The sequence below is a fragment of the Aythya marila genome (genome assembly GCF_965140915.1).
Source record: "Aythya marila genome assembly, chromosome: 1".
Lineage (NCBI taxonomy): Eukaryota > Metazoa > Chordata > Aves > Anseriformes > Anatidae > Aythya > Aythya marila.
The window spans coordinates 76,050,120-76,070,719 of record NC_139042.1 but is presented as its reverse complement, the minus strand read 5'-3'; the positions used below and the strand labels follow the sequence as shown (position 1 = coordinate 76,070,719).

Genomic DNA, 20,600 nt, shown 5'->3' with positions numbered 1-20,600 from the left:
AGGCCAGCTCACATTTGCCAGAGCAGTCGATGAAGGATTAAGCCCTGCAGATGGGTACAGCAGATAATTGTCACATCTCAAACCACCACAGCTAAATCTACCAGACTGTGAGACAGTCACTTACATTAAAGGTCCAAATGTCAGATAACCTACTCACTCTTTTCGAAAGGCTTCCCATGATATTTCAACTAAGTTATTTTCCAGCTCTCCTAGAATTCAGAAGTCTGTATAACATTTCCGCCTTTCTCAAAAGGATGCTGAGAGCATTAATTCACTAAAGCATTTTGGAATCCTTTGAAGAATGGAAGGTAACCACCTACCCCTGCAAAACAGTAGCACATTTTGGTTAAAAAAAATATTATCGTACCTAAAAATGCCACAATGCACTTAAACAGACGACAATTCTGTAGCCGGTTATTCAGAGGGAATTGTTTTGTGCAGATCATTTCTGCATTAATATTAAAAGCTTCTTGGCCTAGAGATGCTGCAATGTAACGGTTATATGCATTTCTATTTCCCGTCACATAACGTCTGCTTATAATGCCGTGTTACTCAAAAGGTGAGAAAATGAAGAAAGCCATTTTTAAGGAGAAAAGCACTGTATACTTTAGAAAACAACACTTCATTAATATAACCAGTCAGAAGTGAGTGAGTACAGAACCAACACCTTGGATGACAAATTTCAAGCCTAAAATCTCACCTCCTATATATATGCATGTATGTATGCGTATCTACACACGCACGCACACACGCACACAGACACATGCATCAAGCAGGCTCCCAAGGAGTATTTGTGACAATTTGGAGCAGCTCCTTTGCTGCCTGTAAGCAGAGCCAGCCATCCTTCAGGCAGACCAGCCCGAAGCACCGTGCTGAATGGTAAATCTTAAAGGACTGAAGTCATGCAGCTACCTGGAAAGAAAAAGGATCCTTCATCGTGTATTTAGAAATGCTAAATGGCCCGGGAAACTACTTAGAGATTTCTCATGCTCAGATCCTCATTTTCTCTTGCGTGGTCATCCCTAGGACAGCTCTGGAAAACAAGGCAGCCATTTTCTCTTAAGCTGTTACACTCGGCAAACCAGATTGAAGTGCTTGATACGCTGCTGCTCTCTTCCGTGCCTGCAGCACTCGGAGGGGAAAAACAGCCAATCACCCACAAACAGGTAGCGACCACAGCCATTTTTGCACTTGCCTGATATGAGTCACGCCGTGGCAGCAGATGGGGCCGGGGGGAGGCTGGGGAGGCCTGGATGCAGACAAATCGATATGCTGTAGCGCTCTGCCTTACCCTCTCGGCTGGCTTCACCCTGCGGCCCTGCAAAACCGTGGAGATCCCTGAAATAATGCTGCTTCCTTATGTGCGTGCATTCCCCAAATTAACTACCATTAGGAAAAAAAAAAAAAAAAAAAAGAAATTGGCTTTTACAGAGCCATTGGGTCTCAGGCATTGCCTCAGACTTGTTTTTAAAAACAACTCTATCTCGGTGTGAGAAGGGGAAGAAAACAATCTTAATGTGCAGTTGGCAGAAACACACACGTACATGCACCTGTATGCACATACATACCTGATGTAATTTCTGTGAGTGACACAGCTGCAAGTAACCTCTCTCCAATAATTTGCTAGGGGACCAGACTGCCAAAACTGCTGAGCACTCTTTAAGGTGCACGGCTCCGAATATTCAAAACGGCTAATCACTGGAAAATACAAAGGGCTGGCCCCACATGTAGGGCAAGAAGCCATGCCCCTATAGTTCAGTTCACTTCTGTTTTCCATTGTAATCCCCTTTCTTGTCATTCTTGGAAACCTCACTATTTTGCAGCAGTGTTGTGAAATTTGGCAGCGAAAAGCCCCAGGCTCAGGGAGATGCCTTTCCTGTCCCATGCAAAATGTGTTCAGACTCAGCCACGCTCAAGGCTGCTGGGGAAAAAAAAAAGTTCCCACTTCAGGTTTGTCAGCAGAGGCAGCTAAAACCAAGCTGCTAAAATCCCTCTGCTTCCACTCTTGCCGCCCACTGAGCCCTGGCTCATTTCACCACCCGAAATGCAAAATGTGCCTTCAGGCAGCGCCCAGCCAGCATGTGGCTCTGCTGCTCGGGCCCCAAGGCCCAAAGGCTGCCCACATGGTTGGGGACTTGTGTCCACACGGCCACCTCTGGGCCACACCAGGGCCCTCGCCCACCCGGAGGCAAAGCAGGCACAAGGCAACTGCCCAGGCCAGGTGCCCCGCTGCGCACAGACGACAACATGGGCGATTCTTGTGTGGAGTGCCTGCTCCAGCTCTTGAGCACAAGAACAGAGCTTGGTCATGCAACCTTTACATCTGTGCCATGCTTCCCAAGGCTGTTTTTAAACCAAGAGGGTACCCAAACAGTCACTCTTAACACCGCGAACTGCAGAACTGTTCCCCAAAGTTACAGCGTCACTTTGTGCCTTGCTTTACAGCGAGGCTGCTGTAAGGGATGTCACCGTACCAAAGGCGGCTTCCCAGTTTTGCAGAAGCCCAGTAAGTCAGAATAAACACAGGCAGAGCACCCATATTTCAGACATGCGATTCCATCATCAATTATGAAAATTACTGAAACACAGCCAAGTTCAACATCATTGGCTGGTGAAGAACATTTTGGTTCTGTGGCCATTGATTTTTGCTAGACAAAGTAATAAACCATTGTTTCTGTGCCAAGTATACATGCATCGCAGCATTTTTAATATCTTTTATTTTGGAATGCAGGATATCATAAGTTTAAGAGTAGAAAGTCCACTCACTCCACTAAAATTCAAAGTATGCAAAACCACAGCTCTCTCAATCATGCCATCTGTGCTAGAAATGCCTTTTTTTTTTTTTTTGCCACAGGACTATTACATTGTGTGCAGGTGGTAATATCTAAAAAAATATCATGGAAGACATATGTAAAACTAGACTACTCCTTTTTTGTTGTAAACTCTAAGTACGAATGAACCCACATTGATCTAGCTTGTACCTTTTGGCACCAGAGTTTTTCTCATTAGGCCTGCAGCCCTTGTGCTGAAATACAGTTTCCAGAAAGAAAGCGTACAGTTCCTCGCACCTGTTTCATACATCACACTAGATAGAATGGCTTGATCTCTTCCAGGAAGGAGTTCAGTGGTGTAGCAAGGAGTCAGACAAGCACCATATGGGCAGAAGTGAGGGAAGACAAAAGCGAGGGTCGGACCAGTGCTCTCAGCAGCAGCAAGAGTTGCACTGGCTTAGCTGTGTTGTCTAATCAGGTATTCTAAATCAATTAAGACTGAAGCTAATTTGTACACATGAATCTTTGTATTTCTAAATGAACCTAAATATTCCACAGGAATATTCCATACGGTTTAATTCCCGTAGTACATGGACAGAAACCGAGGACTGGCTGAGCTCATTAGTCATGAAAGCATGGAGTCTTAGCAGGCAAGCCTTTATCTGGCAATATAAAACCTGAGTAGGGAATGACTGAATACCTTCCTATCCTATAAAACAATGCTACCTAACTTTAGAGGAATTTTCAGTTAACAATAATGATGTTATTACAGTTGTTTGGAACTGTCATCAGATCTGAGCTCCAGCCTGTTAAAATATTTCAGTAACAACAACAACAAAAAAACATTTATTGACATCAGTCATCTTTGTTGTAAGAACACACACATTCATATGTATGTCTCATAGGTTTGCTACGAATCCTATATTTCTTACAGGCTTTACAGAAAACTGAAAACCGCTTTCTCCGACTGGACTGAATTTCCACCAATTTTTGTTTGGGCGGTGATATTCAAGCAGTGACAGCTTAGCTGCAGACACCCACCAAAGTATTTCTCCCATCTGCCTACCTTGCCTCTCGGCACCAGCGGCTAAGCCACTCAACACTAGATTGCCCAAAACTGCAATTTATAGCACATTCTGCTCAGGCTGGAATTAGCAGCAGTCTGCTTTGAAAAGGTGCACAGTAAAGTAAAGTGCTTCAGCAGTGACTCAGCATTGTGTATTAATAGCCAGCCTAGGCTTATTTAAGACTCTACCATTGCCATGTGGCTGGGATACGAGTTGGATCAGGCTGTTGATCGGACTGAAAGCTCATCTTGCAAATAAAATCACTTTTTCAGCGTTGTGCACTAGCACAATTATAGAGCCAACATTGGGAGCAGAGGGTCAAGGATAAGGGGAGGGCAGGACAGTCCATTTTGCAGCAGCCTGCATTTATGTTGGCAGAGGTCAACCATGGAAGGAGTTGGCTCCCCTTTGCCCACAGAAGAAAGCGGAGGGCACAAGGACAGACAGCCAGGGGCAGCAGCAGCCTGCCCCTGCTGTGCCATCCCTCCTCCATGAACAGATGCTGCAGTTGTGAAGAACGAGACCCCAAAGTAAGTCTTTATACCTACCACATAAAATGAGCTGAACAGAAAACAGTGCTTAAAAGAACCACTTGCACTCATTCGGCATGCATATGAATACCTGAGTGTAGAAACGAAGAGAACAGCCTCCAGATACACAAAACCAAAACCAAACAACAACAGAAGCAGTTCTGTAGTATGGTTTTGGTCTAATTGGAAAGTACAAGGTGCTGAGAAATAGAAAAAGTCACCATAATCTGATTAGCTGTGTAATTACGACTAAACTGGGAGATCAATGAGGGAAACTATAAGGAGTTTTTTTCAGCATGGTACGCTGGAGAGAAATTGGGAAATCTGGTGGAAATCTAATGGGATAAAGTAACAGATGGTAGGTAGACACCATGGGGACATAGAATATGTTTAAAGATGATACTGGCTAACAGTATGATTAAGAGGATGCGCAATATTACAATGCGCTGAGTTGAACAATAATGTTAGTAGTAAGGCCATGAGAATCTTAATATACTAAGTTTCACTTACATTTATAGACTAGGTTAGACTTACTTTTATAAACATATATCGGAAAAACACTCAAGAAAAAGACCAAGCTCTAGGTAATTCAAGTAACTAGAATACCAGAAGTAATGGCTCTTGTCCTCCTCTTCACAAACGTGGCAAACAACAGTCCATAAATATGACAGAGGATACTACAAAAAAGACGAGCAATTGAATTAATTATCAAAGATATAATGATAAATAATGAACTCAATGTACAGGGGAGAAAAAAAAAAAAAAAAAAACACAACCACAAAACACCTTGAGCTCTGTTTCTGGAAACAACTTAGCAGAAGAAGAAGCTTCGAGTGCAACAGTGCAAACCACCAAACCACCGTCACATGGGTCACCCAAAGCCTACCTGACAGGACATCACTCTACCTGCCCTGTAAGGACTCCAGGCAAAACAACAGTACAACCCCCAACAATTTCTTCAGCCATAAATACATTAGTAACTTCCAGCACAATCTCCCACATAACCCGCTTCTCTTCCAGTTGGTACACGGGCAGGAGCACAGCTTACGATCTATAAACTGAACACACGAGCAGGTCAACTCAAGGCAGCCTCGTGAGCTCAAGCAACGCTTCCAATTTTCTCTTGGGTATACTGTCACAGTTTGCTATACCAGTCTCACAAAACTGTGGTGGTCCTGTGCCTTCCAAATATTTGCTAACAATTAAATAATACCTATAAACGATACAGTCCAGCTGTAGAACTGCTTATGTCTCAGTAAAATAAATAACTGTATATATAAACTCCAAATATATACAGATGGATACATACATACATACAATACAGAGAGAGAGTGTTAAATGGAGTAGATATAAACAAATGATAGAAAAAGATATAAACCAATGCTGCATTATTATAAGCCAGTTATTTATGTAGATTTATTTTAAAATATGTCTGATTGCATTCATAGCACTGATGAAGAGAACAGTAACGCACTAAACATCATTAAACACTTAAACTGAAATTCCCCCTTGATCATCCCTCACGACCACTTTGATTCTGTTTTACCACCCAGGAAAAGAATAACCACACGACCTGAAGGTCAGAAAATTGTTACTCTGCTATGAGAACCAACTAAATAATTTCCAAAAGCAGGGGCCTCTCCCAGGCACAATTCTGCTTTCAGTCCTCCCATCTCAAATTGGCACTAATTTAAATTAGAGACTGGTAGCTTTAGCACTTCAGCTGATATCAATTACCATTATATCACGTAAAGCACTCCCTGAAGTAATCAGGAACCAAGCTGCTTATGGAAATAGTACAAAAACCACATCAGGAATGAAATAGAAGCCAGTACACAGCAGAGATATAACCAGACCCTCTGCAAGAAAGGAAAAAAAAAAAAAAAAAAGATTTAAATGGGCAGCTGTGTTCTGCATCAACAGCCATTTCTGTGAATGGCTTTAAGGTGCATAGAGAGGTCACTGTCTTCTCCAGATTGGATTACTGCAAAGCCAGTGGATAACAACTACAGCAAGGAAACAACTGGGTGCTGGACTGCCTTAAAACAGCTGAGGAGAAACAGAGTAAGCCAAATGATCATGGCTCTGACGCAGCTTCTGAGAGGGCACAGTCCCCTACTTTACTCACAGCTGGCTCATGAGAACTTCTCAGGGTACTTAAGATCATTAAAGCCCAGTAAACCAACCCCTCAAACACAGATATATATATTTTTTATCTTAGTGAGTGCAAATGGTAAGAGCCAAAGAGCTTGGGCCCGCTTAAGGGAGATGTAAGAACCAAGAACATGCACTCAGGAAGCCTAAATTGTACCAGCAATCTTGCTTTGTTGATAAAGCCTTGTTTCTCTTCTCGGCACCCCACCTAAATAGCTTTTGCTCAGGTACAAAATATTTTATCTTAAGGATGCTTAAAGTAGTTTCCATAACTCATCATTTAGAGCAAGCTTACTCAACTGAGGAACCAGCCAAAGTCATTCAGGGACCACCTTACACTTACTGCAAGGGTAGATATAGATAGGCTTCCTGGCATCCTTCCATCCTACAATTTCCTACAGCTATTACACTGATGATTCAAATCTAATTTTAACAAGCAAGCAAGCCTTCTGCTGTCAGCAACCATTGTTCCAAGACAGAAGGAAAATACTTTAAACACATTTTCGTGCCTTTCAACATCTGCATTTTTGTATTGCTTTTGTTCCTGGAGAGGGGCATAGAAAAGAAAAATAAGGGAAGCACTTCCCCAGGTAGGGAGGGTAATATATTAGTGCTGTCACTTATCATTTCCTAAACAAGCCTAATTTTTTTCTAAACAATCCATGGGTAGGAGAAAGGTTTTGTTCCTTTAACAACTAACTCATGCTTTAAAAGTCTAAAAATCCCATTACAGTAACAAAGTAAGTTTCAAAAACATATCCCCCTAGGATAACATAATGTTTTTGTTTCAAGAATAAACAAACAAACAAACATTTTCTACATCTTTGGTAAAATTGAGTCCCAGGCAGCCATCCTATCTATGTTTTTAAGTAACAAGTTGTATGCATCTCTTTACAGCTAAGTTTGTGCATAAATGAAATTCCTCCACCAGTTTAGAAAGAAACTACCATTCTACATGACCTCACATGAGGAGATCATTCGCCATGTTTCTAAATATTCACTTAAATAGATCAGAAAAAGCAAAAGAATTTGCATATGCTTTTGCGTATTTTCAGATAGCTTTCAAAGCAAGGTCAACATGAAGTAATGAAGAGCTGGGTTCATTAGTTGTAAAGCAAAAGACAAAGTCCCATCTCACGTGCATTGGCAGTGAAAAGTTTGAAGATATAACTTGGGTAAGATATTCATGGAACATAATTCTGAAGACAATAGTAGAAGCTTTCTTCTAATATAACCTAAGCATGGTTCCAATAACCAAGGATAAGATAACAAAATGCACAGAAAAGTCTTCACTATAAGGAAGAAACTGCCTGATTTGCTCTGAGTTACAGTACTATCAATTAGGTATGTGGCACATCCTGATGTTTGTATCGTGTTATTTTAAAAACGTAAAATACAAAATTAAAGCTGTCTGCAAGTCTCTTGACAAAACAAACACCATACTGGGGTGCTGAAGGTGCTTCCTTTACTCAGAATTCATACCATAGAAGGATATTGATACATTGGAAGGGGAAATACTGTTTAGCATTTCACACTTTAACAGGTATAGAAAACATTACCTGTGTAACGCACTGCCTTGTTATCACAGCCAGTGTAAAATACAATTCACTGAATGGTGGTAAGTAAAACATGAGTGATCAAATGTGGCAGTCCTCTTTGACATTATGGAACCTGTGCAAGGTATTTCATTTGGTCTCTTTGCTCAAGTCAGTCACATTTGCATTCATTCACATTCAGCACGTTATCAATCTGAAAAAGCCAAGATACATCATTCCCTGTTTTCTTCCAATTCTCTGTGGGATTTATTCTTCTACAGAATTATTGCCATAAATAAAATGTTGTTTAGAGAGTCTGTAATACTGCCAGCCCATTCCACTGTAGATAAAGGTTGAGGGAAAAATTCTAAAAACCACAACAGTTTTTCGAATTCTTTATGTGAAACATCAGTGCCGAACAAGTGCCAAACACTCAAGTAAACTTTGGACATCAGTGCTTACAGAGGTAATTTTAGGAGCAGGACAAATTACTGAATTATTTCTTCATTTTTTTTGTGCAGTGACGACTGTGTGGTGACTTTCCACAGAAACATATGGCCGTCACCTCAGCTAAATAATCTGCATATATATGGAGACAACCTCTAACTGAAAGACCCTCAGAAGCACAAAGACCAAAAGAGACCAGTATTATATAACTGGGTTTCCTCAGTAATGCGAGTTTTTTGTTTGTTTGTTTTGTTTTTTTAACTCAAAGATGCAATTTTTGCATTAAAAATAACTTTGAAAGAAATCTGTATTTAAGAAATTAATCTGAATGGGATGCAAAAATGTCAGCTAATGATGAATTCCTCATCTCAATTTCAACAATTTACCAACTTAAATAGCTACAAATTTTGGGGGAATAGCAGAATCTGTTTCCTGTTTGAACTCTACCGTTAGTTTATTCCAATGCGTCTTTTTATTTCCATATCTTCCAAATAAGAGATCCTTCTCATGTCATACATCTTAACATGCTCATTACCAGATGATGATTACTTCTCAATTTCAGTCTCTACTTGACAAAACAGATTGGATTACACCATTTTCCTACTAGGAAGATGAGCTCCTCCAGAGCTCCCAAACTCTTTCCCCAAATGCCCTGAATTCCAGCTGTCAAGTACAAGTGCTGCTCCTACACGTTGCACCTTTGCTGCACCTCCATAGTATTTACATATCATTCATTCCATATGGATAGCACAAATACACTGTTTATTTGTTATCTTGCAATCATATACCAAAACTCCGTATTTACTTTTGGCCAAATCACTGAATGGTGGTGTCAGATGCAAGTTGTACAATATGATGCAGTGCACCTTGAGGTACACAAGTGAAAACTTTTGAAGGAGCTTTAGATATTATGGGTTTGCAGATCAGGAAGAAAAGATCACTTTGCTGTTCCTCATTACTGTCTTTATTTATAACTGAGTAGCCTAATGTGAAAGAATGAACTGAGGAGCATAGTAAGAAAACTAACTTTTAAAACTGCTTGGAGACCTGGAGCAGGGAACCAGACAGAGAAAAAATGCTGGCATTTAGTTCCAAACAAGGATGCTCAGAAACTGCTCACCACAGCTTTTTTCCAGTGATTAAAACCCAAGGTAAGAACTGCTGAATTTTGCTTGCAAATCCAGCTACTGTTTTCAGGACAGGACACAGGACAGCTTTCTGCAAAAGTGGGCAAATACTCAAGCATGTGTTATTATCATATAGGATTGGCAGAGACTGATCTGGACACCTGGTTTCAAAGCAAAGGATCCGAGTCCACTGCTTTCCTTGTCACTGATGAGCACAGAAACCACTAGGCTATTTCAGACTTGTACTCAATATTTACTAGACTGTTGCACTGACTAGGTGTTGCAAAGAGCTATTTGTGCAGGTGAAAAATGACAAAATAAGAGAAAGGGGGGGGTAATAATTTACAAATACCCGATGGAGGAATCTGCATAGCAGAAAAAGGAGCGCATTTTCTATCAGATATGGAAACTCAGGAATAAAGGGAAGGAAGTCTTTTTTAAAAGCAAAAATGGCGAGTGACTTAGCAAGAAGATGTTGTTCTGGAGAAGAACAACTGTTGGCCTGTGGAAAAATTGCTAGAGGGCATACTGCAAAGCTACTGCTGGACAAAATAATGGCAAATGCACTGATGGAAACAATCCCGAATCCGCAAGGCGTAATGCCTCAGGTGATGTATAAGAACGGTTCCCAGTTTGCCTATCTCTGTACAGTACCTCTCTGGTACTGTAACTGAGATATATTGCCCAAAAAATTTAGCTGCCTTTTAAAATAATCCTAATGTACTTTATTACTGATTTTAACAGGCTTTAATGGGAGGAAGCATATATTCAATTATTTTATTACATGCTTTGAATATAAATGGTGAGCATCTGCACTCTAGTTTACATCTTCCGTCCTCACCCTCTCATAAAAAAGCACAGGCACGTTTTAGAATCTAAAGTGGCTCTCCCCACCCCTCGCCGCTTTCTTGGCTGGTTTGCAGGGATCTATATATCCAATCTAATTATTTTGATTCCCATTTCCAACCCTATCAGTGGTGCAGTGGTGCAAGAAATCAAAATGCCAGTCTCCTGAATGCGTTAGAACCCAAAAGCTAACAGCTCCTCATTTGCAGAGGCATCACTGTGCGGCCCAAAGCCCCTGTCACCATACAATTTATGTTCAGCGTTCTGGATGTGACTTGAGAGGGTTTTCCCAGTGTACCGCTACTGAGCATTTCATATAACATTTCAGATATGCTACAGCATGTTGCATCATCTTGTTCTGTCACAACATAACCGATTCTAACAAACACCCACAATGCTTCAGTTTAGATTTTGTCTCTTTTTGAACACTTAATTCCTTCTTCTTTGTTATTTTCCCCTTTGTCTTCTTAAAAGGGGAAAAAATAGGATGACATAAGCTTGTCTTCCCTTAAGTGATCAGAAATAAGAGTCAGCAATACTCCTGCCAAAACACCCACTATCCTTGCAAATCAGGGGGATCATATGTTGCTCACTAGCTGAAGTCCCCTGGGGGTCTTTTCCCTGACTATAAGCTTTTCCCCTCTTGAATTACAATCTTACTTAAATTACTAATGCCTCAGCGCCACCAAAATATTCCCATTCATTTCCACAGCTTTTACAAATATGATAATATGATTTGTGTTTAAATATAAGCGTCGCCGTTTTACTTTTTATTATGAATATCATATGTTTGGCAAGCTGTCTGACCTTCCTTATGATGATGAATGCTGCAGCAAACAATTTGCTGTATCTTTAAAGAAATGGCCAATTCAATTACATTATGCCAGAAGCTTTCAAATCCCTCTCTGCCAAACGTCTTTGCTATATCCTGCCACAGACAGCCCATTTGTATTCCAGCACAGTAGGACACTTGTTTTACTGAAGCATACAGTTCTAGTTAGGTACTATCAACAGAGCGCTATTTCAGTTCTCCAGCTCTGTGTTCCTTTCTGCCCCCTCCAGCCTCGGTTATTAGGATTTTCAATTTTACTGACCAAACGTGTATGCATTACTAATTACATGCCTGAAATCTAGTAGTTATCGACTGCTACAACAAAATACATTAGTGACCAATTACAGGAGTTCTTGGCAGCAATGGTTATCATTTTAGTGGATTTAATCATTGCACTTAAAGTGAAGCTTGAGATTCCCTTTGAGATTACACCACTAATTGCTTCTGTTTTGCCAGTTACTGCATGAGCTGGTTTGCAAAAAGGATCACTAAAGATGCTTTCATAATATCAAAAAGCAGCAAACACATCAAGCATCCTGTAATGAGCCCCCCTTCCCCATAAAGCCACAGAGTAAATTTGTTCATACCACAATGCCAATCTCCTGAACATATCTCCCTTGTCATCCTCCTTTTCCTTCTCATTTCTCGTTATTTGGGCAAACAGCAGCAGTACAGCTGCACTGCTGTTCATGTGAAGTGTGTGTTACCGTAGACACACCATCATTTATTTGAACAGGCAGTGAGAACATTTCAGCTATTTAAGAAAAAAATAAATCGTTTTTTCCCTCCCCTCCTGTGCTTGAAGAGACAATAGTACTTGTTATTGTTATTATGACAGAAGATTTGAATGCTCTCAGACTTTTAGGAAAACAAAACAGAGAAACAAACCAAACAGGTAAATATATGGTTTATTAGATAAACAACATCTTCATAATTGGCACCCACTCTCCAGAAATCCCTTAAAAAAAACACTCCCCCTCCAAAGGAATTTGTAATGTAACATATTGTTCTTTAAAAGCCCATGGCTACCTCCAGATCCCCACTAGTGATGAATTATCTGGTTTACAGCCTCATAAAGCAGAAGTGTCTATATATTTTAATGCTGAGGCCAACCACAGGACTTTTGTACCTTTCAAATTCAGTGATATACAACTTTCCAAACACCACTGAAAAGCTGTGACACTTGGCTTCAGGCAACTAACACAAGGAGATATAATTTCATTAACATTTTAGGTCAGATCAAAATAAGTTGTCTTTCAAAGACAAAAAGCATGGGGGAAGGCTGCAAGTACAATTCTATTAGCTGTCTGAGAACATATTATTTAATAAATAAAATTGTTTAAATAAATTTGGTTTCCTTTTAATAGAATTTCAGCTGTTGAAACTTTCCATTACTCAAACGTCACTTTCCAACCAAAGAAGCCCTCTGAAAACTATATATATTTTAAAAACTCAACCAAAAATTGCTGATAAGATTAAACAACCTTCTAGAATTGTCTCACCATACATCAGCCTTTTTAAATTTCAGTGGATTCGAAGTTGATACATCTCTAATTAGAAACTTAATCAATCTCCGTGAGAAAGATATTGTAGAAAAAGCATTTTAAACCCCCTGAGACTTCTTGACTATTTTTCATGCTAATGGAACAGCAGAGCATATGATATCTTGAAAAACTGTCAGAAACATACAATATGATCTACAAAAATAATAACAATCTCCCTGAGGTTAACTGCTAAATAAGCTGAAGAGCTTTATCCTACAGCATCAACAGGCTCTATCAGTCAGCTTCACTTCAGCCCACAAACTAAGGTACAGAACATTACCTAACCAACCCCTGAAAAATAACACAATACAGTACACAGAGACTTGCGTCATTGACACGTTTTATGCTGTTTCACACCAAGATGCAGATTTCCACAAAGCCGAAGATCTTTTCAGAACACCAGGCACACGGGCTGCTACATGGAAATGCTTTCAAAAGCATGGCCAGTTCATTTCCATGCTCAACTGAGAAAATCTTGCCTTGGGGCACTCAATTTCTACTCTTTATGAGGACAAATGAAAGTGATGCAGTAACTACAAATAACTGGCAAATAATAAACTGGATAAAACACCTGAATTAGAGTAAGGATCAACCTCATATTCATAAAGGCACAGACCATACAGTTTAGCTAGATTATCTCCACCTGTTGGTCCAATAGTTCTTGATTTCTGCCTTCCTCAAACAACAATTAAGGACAATTCTGCCTTCTTCAAACAACAATTATGGACAATTTCCAAGTAAAAAGTGACAGAAAATTGACAAGATCTCTTTTTCATCCAAGAGCCACTACCCTTACAAATACTCAAGCCCAGCAGCAGAATGACCACCTTTCTTTCGTATGGCCAAGTTCCTTTTTCACATACACAACCACAAAACTTAAATTGCTATTCCAAAAGGACTGCAATTGCACCTGGAATTTCTAGCGCTACCTTCAAAATGACAAAACAGGAACAAGACAGAAGAAGAAAATATTCTTGAAATGAACAGCTGAACTCATGTAGCACCCGAAATACAAAAGGTCAGGAAATACCTGCCTTTCATCACTGTCAAAAGCAATAGGCTAAAATATGCAGAGTAGGACTGATAACACAGGAAATAAATGAAAACATTTGCTGTGCGTTAGTGCAAAAGTTAAAAGAAGCAAGGCAAAAAGCTCTCTCAAAGGTCCCTGCTGGATTTAAAACAGAGCTGTTGAGCCAATTTCAATTTAAAAACATGCCATTATCATTTAAGAACACCGAGTTTCTCTCCTTTAATAAACCTTACACCTGTTCACTAGAGTTCATGGTCCCAGTTCCTACAAGTGTGCACAATGAATGCGAGTTTGACGATGCACATTTTTGCAGGAATCAGAACTTCGGTGAGAACAACAAATGCACCAGAGAGCAACCAGTTACTTATAATAACGTCTCAGGCATTAGCATTATTTGTGATTCAATATCTAACTTAAAAATCAAAGAATGATCATGCAGAATGCAGGCATGAAATGTTTCCAAGTTGTAAATTAATTATAAGTCTTATGTGTGTACAGCTTACAAAGCCTAGCATATTTTAAGGTACATATTTATTTCTCTTTAATATTAAAACCAATGAAGAATACTTTTTCTTCTATTGTATTGCAAAGAGAGAAACACGGTGAATACTATGGCAAAATGTAATATACTTTTTTACGCAGTGACATGACAGATACCAGTCTATAAGTTCAGCACAAGAACATGATTAAACCACAGAACAGATTTAGAATCAAATGCACTGATAACGAGATCAGATTAAATTGAGTGACTCTCAGCTGAGAAATAGAGTTTGTAAAATTTAATACCAGTAAGAATATTCAACTTACTGAAGTCTTACAAAACTAAAACTAATTCTTTTAACGTGATAAATGCCAGCAGGAAGAAAGGCTTCAGCTCTGGCAATTGTTTCAGAAAACTCAATTAACTTGCCCATTATTAAAAATATGTTACCAGTAGAAAGAAGTTTTGTGCTATACTGTATTTATCCACTCATTAAATTATATGCATTTCATATAATAATACATATGAATAAATAAACACATTAAATAATACAACAAAGTACCTTTTTGACATGTAGAATAATTTATTGTAACCAAAATAATGCTTGGGTTGACAGGAAAGGAAGCGAGGCGGATAACTGCTATAGCTGAAACTGCTACAACTCTTTTTCTCCTGCCTTTTGAGAAACCTGTGTTGGTTGGGTTTGGAACTGTTGGCCACCTTCCAACGCCTCAGAAGGTCTGTCGCATGCCCCTTCAAAACTGATGAATAAAATCTCTCCTTGTCCTATTTTAATGGCTGCTAATTTACCCCTGGCAAGACAACCATATTAAGCCACTGCGAGGTCCTCTTCTTAGACTTCACCCTCTGATGGCCTCATACTTAACCTGGCCTCTCGTTAGGACTTCAGTCCAGCTCAACCTCAGTGCCCCATAATGATTGCAACTCACAAGTTTGAGTTTAAGAAACAGAGAGGTCACTCAAACTCAGCATTCAGTCTCCAGATAAATAACCGAAAAGGCAAAATACCTGAATCTTGCATATAATCTACATTTAATTTTATGGAGGCTTTAAGGGTAGGAATAAAAAGCACTGAAGGTTGTATGCTGCATTCCATTTAGCTAGCCCTACTACTCCTAGTATTTTTCAATCCAAAAGCTAAGGTATTGTCTCAATTTACACTTTGCAAGTAGGCGAGAAGATGCTGAAAAACAGTCAACACTTTCAACATTTTGCAAAGCTGATTTCCGGCTAAATGTTCACTTACTCACGTGCAAGTACACTCAAGCTCCCCAGTTTCCCCCAGATTTTCCCTTCACGCCAGTTTTATCCTTAGGTACCTAGGGAAAAAACAAAACAAAACAAAACAAAAAAAAAACAATTTACATAACTCCTCTTAGGTTCATCTATTGATTATATCAACTCTTACGACCCAACATTATCAGCAATTAAGAAATTTTCTAACAGGATTATTTCCCATCAGTTGGTTTAACCAGGAGGAAACTCAGAGCTTTTTTCTCTGCAGAAAGACCGTTTTTTACTTGACCATTTTTTTTAAGACTTAGCACAGCCTTAAATGAAAGAGTTTTCTGTGAGAAACCTTATGTAAATTCAGCCTCGTAGAAGGTGGGATTGCATGATTTAGGTATGTTTCATCACTTGTTTTTAGGAGTACAAACAGAAAGTAACACAGTTAAGGCTTTGTTAGCCACAGATTTAAGCTACCTTAAAACTGTTAACATGTGACAAGAAAACCCTACATATTCAATTGCCACTTTAAAAACTGAAAGAAGGTTTGTGTACAGGTGTGCTGTCACTCAGTTAAGGAGGAGCTCAAAAAATAAAGTTATTCTACTTTCTCCTGGCACTAGTATGGATTAAAGAACCATTCCAAAATGTGCTATTCAACCATATGGAATCAATTTCTGCAGGCATATGGAGTTCCAATTAAATAAGCGTGGCTTTACTGACACAAAAGTCCACCTGCACATATTCAAATTTTCCAGAATTAGACCATCTAATTTAGACCAGCCCATCTAACAATAACAGAGGAGAAAAGCAATGCATTTGATATAACACAACAACCAAAGCTATTCTCTCTAAATAGTAATTACTACCTAACTTTTTACCATGGTCAGAATATAACCAAATTAAAAAGAAAACAAACGTGGAACTAGTTTCCCTAAAGCACAATTCAAATTACATCAGGTCAAAAGAAAATTATTTTTAATTTTCTCCATCATGCAAATAGATATATCACCCTAAAAGTAAGCAAGGTACTCTCTTTCAAAGAAGAATTTACTAGAAGTCATTGGAAATTTCAAAACTGACTATAACTATGCTTCCTAGTTTTTAAGTTTTGTTTGCATATCGTGCATCCAGATTTTCCCAGGAGAGCATACATTAAATAAATAAATAAAGTCAGCAAGCTATATATACGTGCTAACATCCTCAAAACCGTAAGTCTCAAAACAAGAAAGGTATCTGATGAGGTGGAAACGAACATTTTTAAGGCAAACACTATGTAAGTCCAAATTTTTACTTTTATTTTTTAAGTATTCCTAGTTAATTGGTTCATATCCAGTCATTTTATTAGGAGATGAGGTGCAATTTCCTTCCACAGTACCCCCCACCTCACTCAGTGAACACAGCAGGTAGAAGAAAACAGAGTACTGAAAATCTTGACGTTAACTGAATTACATATAGTCACGGCACAGCTCTATAATTTATCTGCTCTGGGTTCCCACAGAGCTTCTCTTTGCTACTGCCATGATACAGATCGCACTGTAGTCCCCTGTGAAGTACCATGTATGATCACCACAGATAGAGAACTTAAAGAATTAAACTTTTGAGTTGAGAGTATTACAAACCTTAGCATTCAACCAAATATTTCTAAAAGACATTTATTAGAGCACCTAGGATTACACATTTTTTAATTTTCTGCAGAAGCTGTAGTGATCTGCCTTAACTAGGTGATGCATCTTTCATTTCGTGTAGCACATTGTCCTGTTCGCTACCCATCCCAAAGCTTCTACAACAAATTAAAGCAATTTTCCAAAGACCTGTCTCATTTGCTGCACAGTCTTCGTACACTTGTGCTCCTGCAAAAAGACAATATAATTCTGAGATCATATAACTTCTAACTGCAATATAACATCCAAGGGTGCACAGTTACCAAGGTCTAGACAACCTTAATTCTTCACTTTCCTACCTCTGCAATGCTCACTCTTCATAGCTCTAACAGTGTTCTTCAAGACAGCTTTCTGAGCTTGGTTTAACTCCCAGCTCTGCTGGGAAAGCAGCCACGGAGCAGGAGAAATTCCATTTTGCTCACCCAGCTTCTCCCCCAGCACTTGCCCACCTCTCCTCACCCAAGCTGTACCAGCGCCAACCATGGGGCAATCACCACCACCCACCCGTATCACATTCCCTGTGATCAGGCCCAGCCTTGTGTATCTGATCTCAGTCCTGTCTCCCTGCCTCTTTAGAAGAGATGAATAGAGCTTTGCTCTCATCCGCTTCATTACACGATATGTTGCTCCCTGCCCTCCCCCCAATGAGAATCCCATTCCCATCGGTTTCCAGCTCTCAAGCACTACCTTTCCTTCTAATCTCAGCATCATCTCTCAGCTTTCTGTCCCCTTCACCGATAGATCTCAGTGCTCTTTTGCACTGCTTTTTACTTTCCAGTAGTTTTCCCACTGTTTTACTCTCCCTCTCACCCTTCTGCACGTCCCTCTTGCCCTACCTTACTTTCAGATTTATTCTCAACACAACAGCTGACTATCTTTCCTGTATTTCCTTTCCTGGCTCCCACACAGTCCTTGTGATTCGCATGCCATAGCTATGGCTGCTGTGCTCCATGCTGAACTCGCTTCCAGTGATGGGTGTTAAATAGATCTGCACCAGAGCTGCTTATGTGCAGGAACACTTAATTTGAGGATCCCAGGAGACAAGCCAAAGCAGCAGTGCTATCTGTGAAGAGGTAGAATTTTAGGCACTGAAATCCTTTACTACAGAAAAACACAGACAACTATACATATTTAGATGTCGGGGCAGCTATATGACGGTTTCGTGGATTGCATGTACTTCAGTCTTGATGTTAAATTAACACCATCTCGACTTTAAAATTAAAAAAATACAGTAATACATCTCCTTATCCTCCATTTGTACAGTGACCCCTCCACAAAAAAAAAACAATTAGATTGAGTGTAAATCTTAACCTAAACTCTTTCTACATTTCAGTTAATATGCTAGCACTTCTTGAAGTCATTCTTTCTGAACATAGAACAGCCCTTGATTCAGTCACGTATATTAACTACTGGGGGGAAGGTAGTTTTTAATTAACAGTGGATGTTCTCAGCTCTGTTTACCAAGGATAAGTGCACTTATCTTTATTCCACTGGAAGAAAACAGATGATAGCATACATTCATCTCTTTTTCCAGAAAGCACAAACCAACCAAAGATACCTTCCCATCTTGTCTCAAACAGCTCCCCCTTTTCTGGGAAGAGGCTTAAAGGGGTTAAGTCTGAATTTACGATGATTTCATACAGTTGTGAGAGGCTATTTCCTCCAAAATGTAAAATAATAAAACAAATTAAAAGACATTAGATTTACTGCAGAAGTCCTATTTTTAGAATAGTTTAAATAATTGGGTTGGTGACAATAGGGTTTGTAACAACAGAATTAAGAGTAAATCAACACAAACAAGTCACAGTTATATAATAAATTCAAATCTGATGAGAATTTCATTAAGAACATTATTCCCACCTTTGAACATACAAAAATAGCTCTTTGGACTACCCCATGACATCACCACTATTTGTAACAAGCATCTTTAAAAAGGAAGAGGTAACACAGACTTTTATATAGAGTAGGATATGTGATATCTCTTCATATAAATGAAACCTAACATGCTGTAGGATTCTTCCTAACGTGAATTTACATATATATCCTAAACCTGTCAGTTCTCTCACTAATCTGCCCCGCTATCTTATTTTTTCTTTTCTCATAAACATTTTCTTGTCTCATGAAACTCCTCCTCTTCCATTCATCTCCCTATGTTTGTTTCTTCCTCTTCCCCATCATTTCTTCACTGAAATACAACCCAGATTTCAGTTTGTATTGCCCTTCTGCATAGTATAATCACAATTACACTATGTGTAATAGTATATATGTATATACTAGTATAATCACAATTATACTACTACACAATTGCCTTTCTGCATAGTATAATCAGTACTTTACGAGTCACAACCTACATGTGCTGCAAGTACTGAAGAAGCTTTTCCTTAGCTTTAATACAATTTAGGACTGGTATATTAGAAAGGTGAATAAGGTAAATAGAAACACTAAATTGGAGTAAGTGAATAATTGATATTAAACTTTCATAATACCTTTGAGAGTAACATCCTAAAGTTTGTAATCTTGTTTGCTGTAACCTGCATGTTGACTGTCCAGAATACAGAAGTTCTGGAAAAAGACAAATCTAGAAGGATGGCATTGCATTTAAAAGCAGCTCTGTTGCTAATTGCTACCCAGAGCTTAAAATTCTTACTATTTGTCTTCTACCCCTACTTCATTCTAATACACAGGGTCACGTTTTCACGGCACACTGCACAGGCCATTTTGCTTCATGTGCTGGCAAACTGCTCTGCGCCTAAGCCCTGGGTTTCTTTCCTGAAGATTCATTTAAAATAATGCAAAAGACACATGGCTTTTCTTCACTGCTTCCTGTGAACCAGTAGACTTCCCCATCTCATTAGGACAGTACCACAGTCAGTCACATTGCTCCTCTGCCTTTCTCTGCCCCAGCAACAGGTCCGGGTTCCTCTTCACTCAAATGCAATCCCACCCCTCCAGGATAACAACCGCAGTCATAGTTGCTCATCTACCCTTGTGCTCTTCTGCACTACCAAATCCTATACCTCCCAGACAACTAATGGGGTCAGCCCCTGAATCCTCTGGCCTGCCATGAAATACCCAGGAGGCTAAGCAGGGATTTTGTGTGTGTGTGTAGGTGCCTGTATGCATAAGAGCGAGTGCTTGCTCAGGAGGGGCAGCAATGGACAGCCTTTCTCTTAAGGGTGAACTTTTTGAACACAGCCAGGAGGTTTAAGCTCAAGGATTCTCACAGCCTGTAATAAAACCTATGTGACTGAATTGCCTTCATTTAAAAATCTCACCCTCAGCTGAAATGTAGGTTCAGAGAAAAAAATACCTATCCCTGCT

General features: G+C 39.5%; 1 protein-coding gene across 8 annotated transcripts in view; it reads right to left on the bottom strand.

Moving 5' to 3' along the window:
• TBL1X (transducin beta like 1 X-linked) overlaps positions 1 to 20,600 on the bottom strand; it is a 200,184-nt gene that overhangs the window by 130,249 nt on the left and 49,335 nt on the right. For 3 of the 8 annotated variants that reach the window (XM_082768456.1, XM_082768462.1, XM_082768457.1), the window contains exon 2: positions 15,635 to 15,707. The exons of 1 other annotated variant lie outside the window; for it this stretch is intronic. The gene's annotated coding sequence lies outside the window, so the exon portion shown is untranslated. Of the gene's footprint in view, positions 1 to 1,195; positions 1,319 to 15,634; positions 15,708 to 20,600 lie in introns of all 8 variants that reach the window. 4 more of the 8 variants (XM_082768458.1, XM_082768459.1, XM_082768460.1 and 1 more) reach the window with 3 other exon arrangements.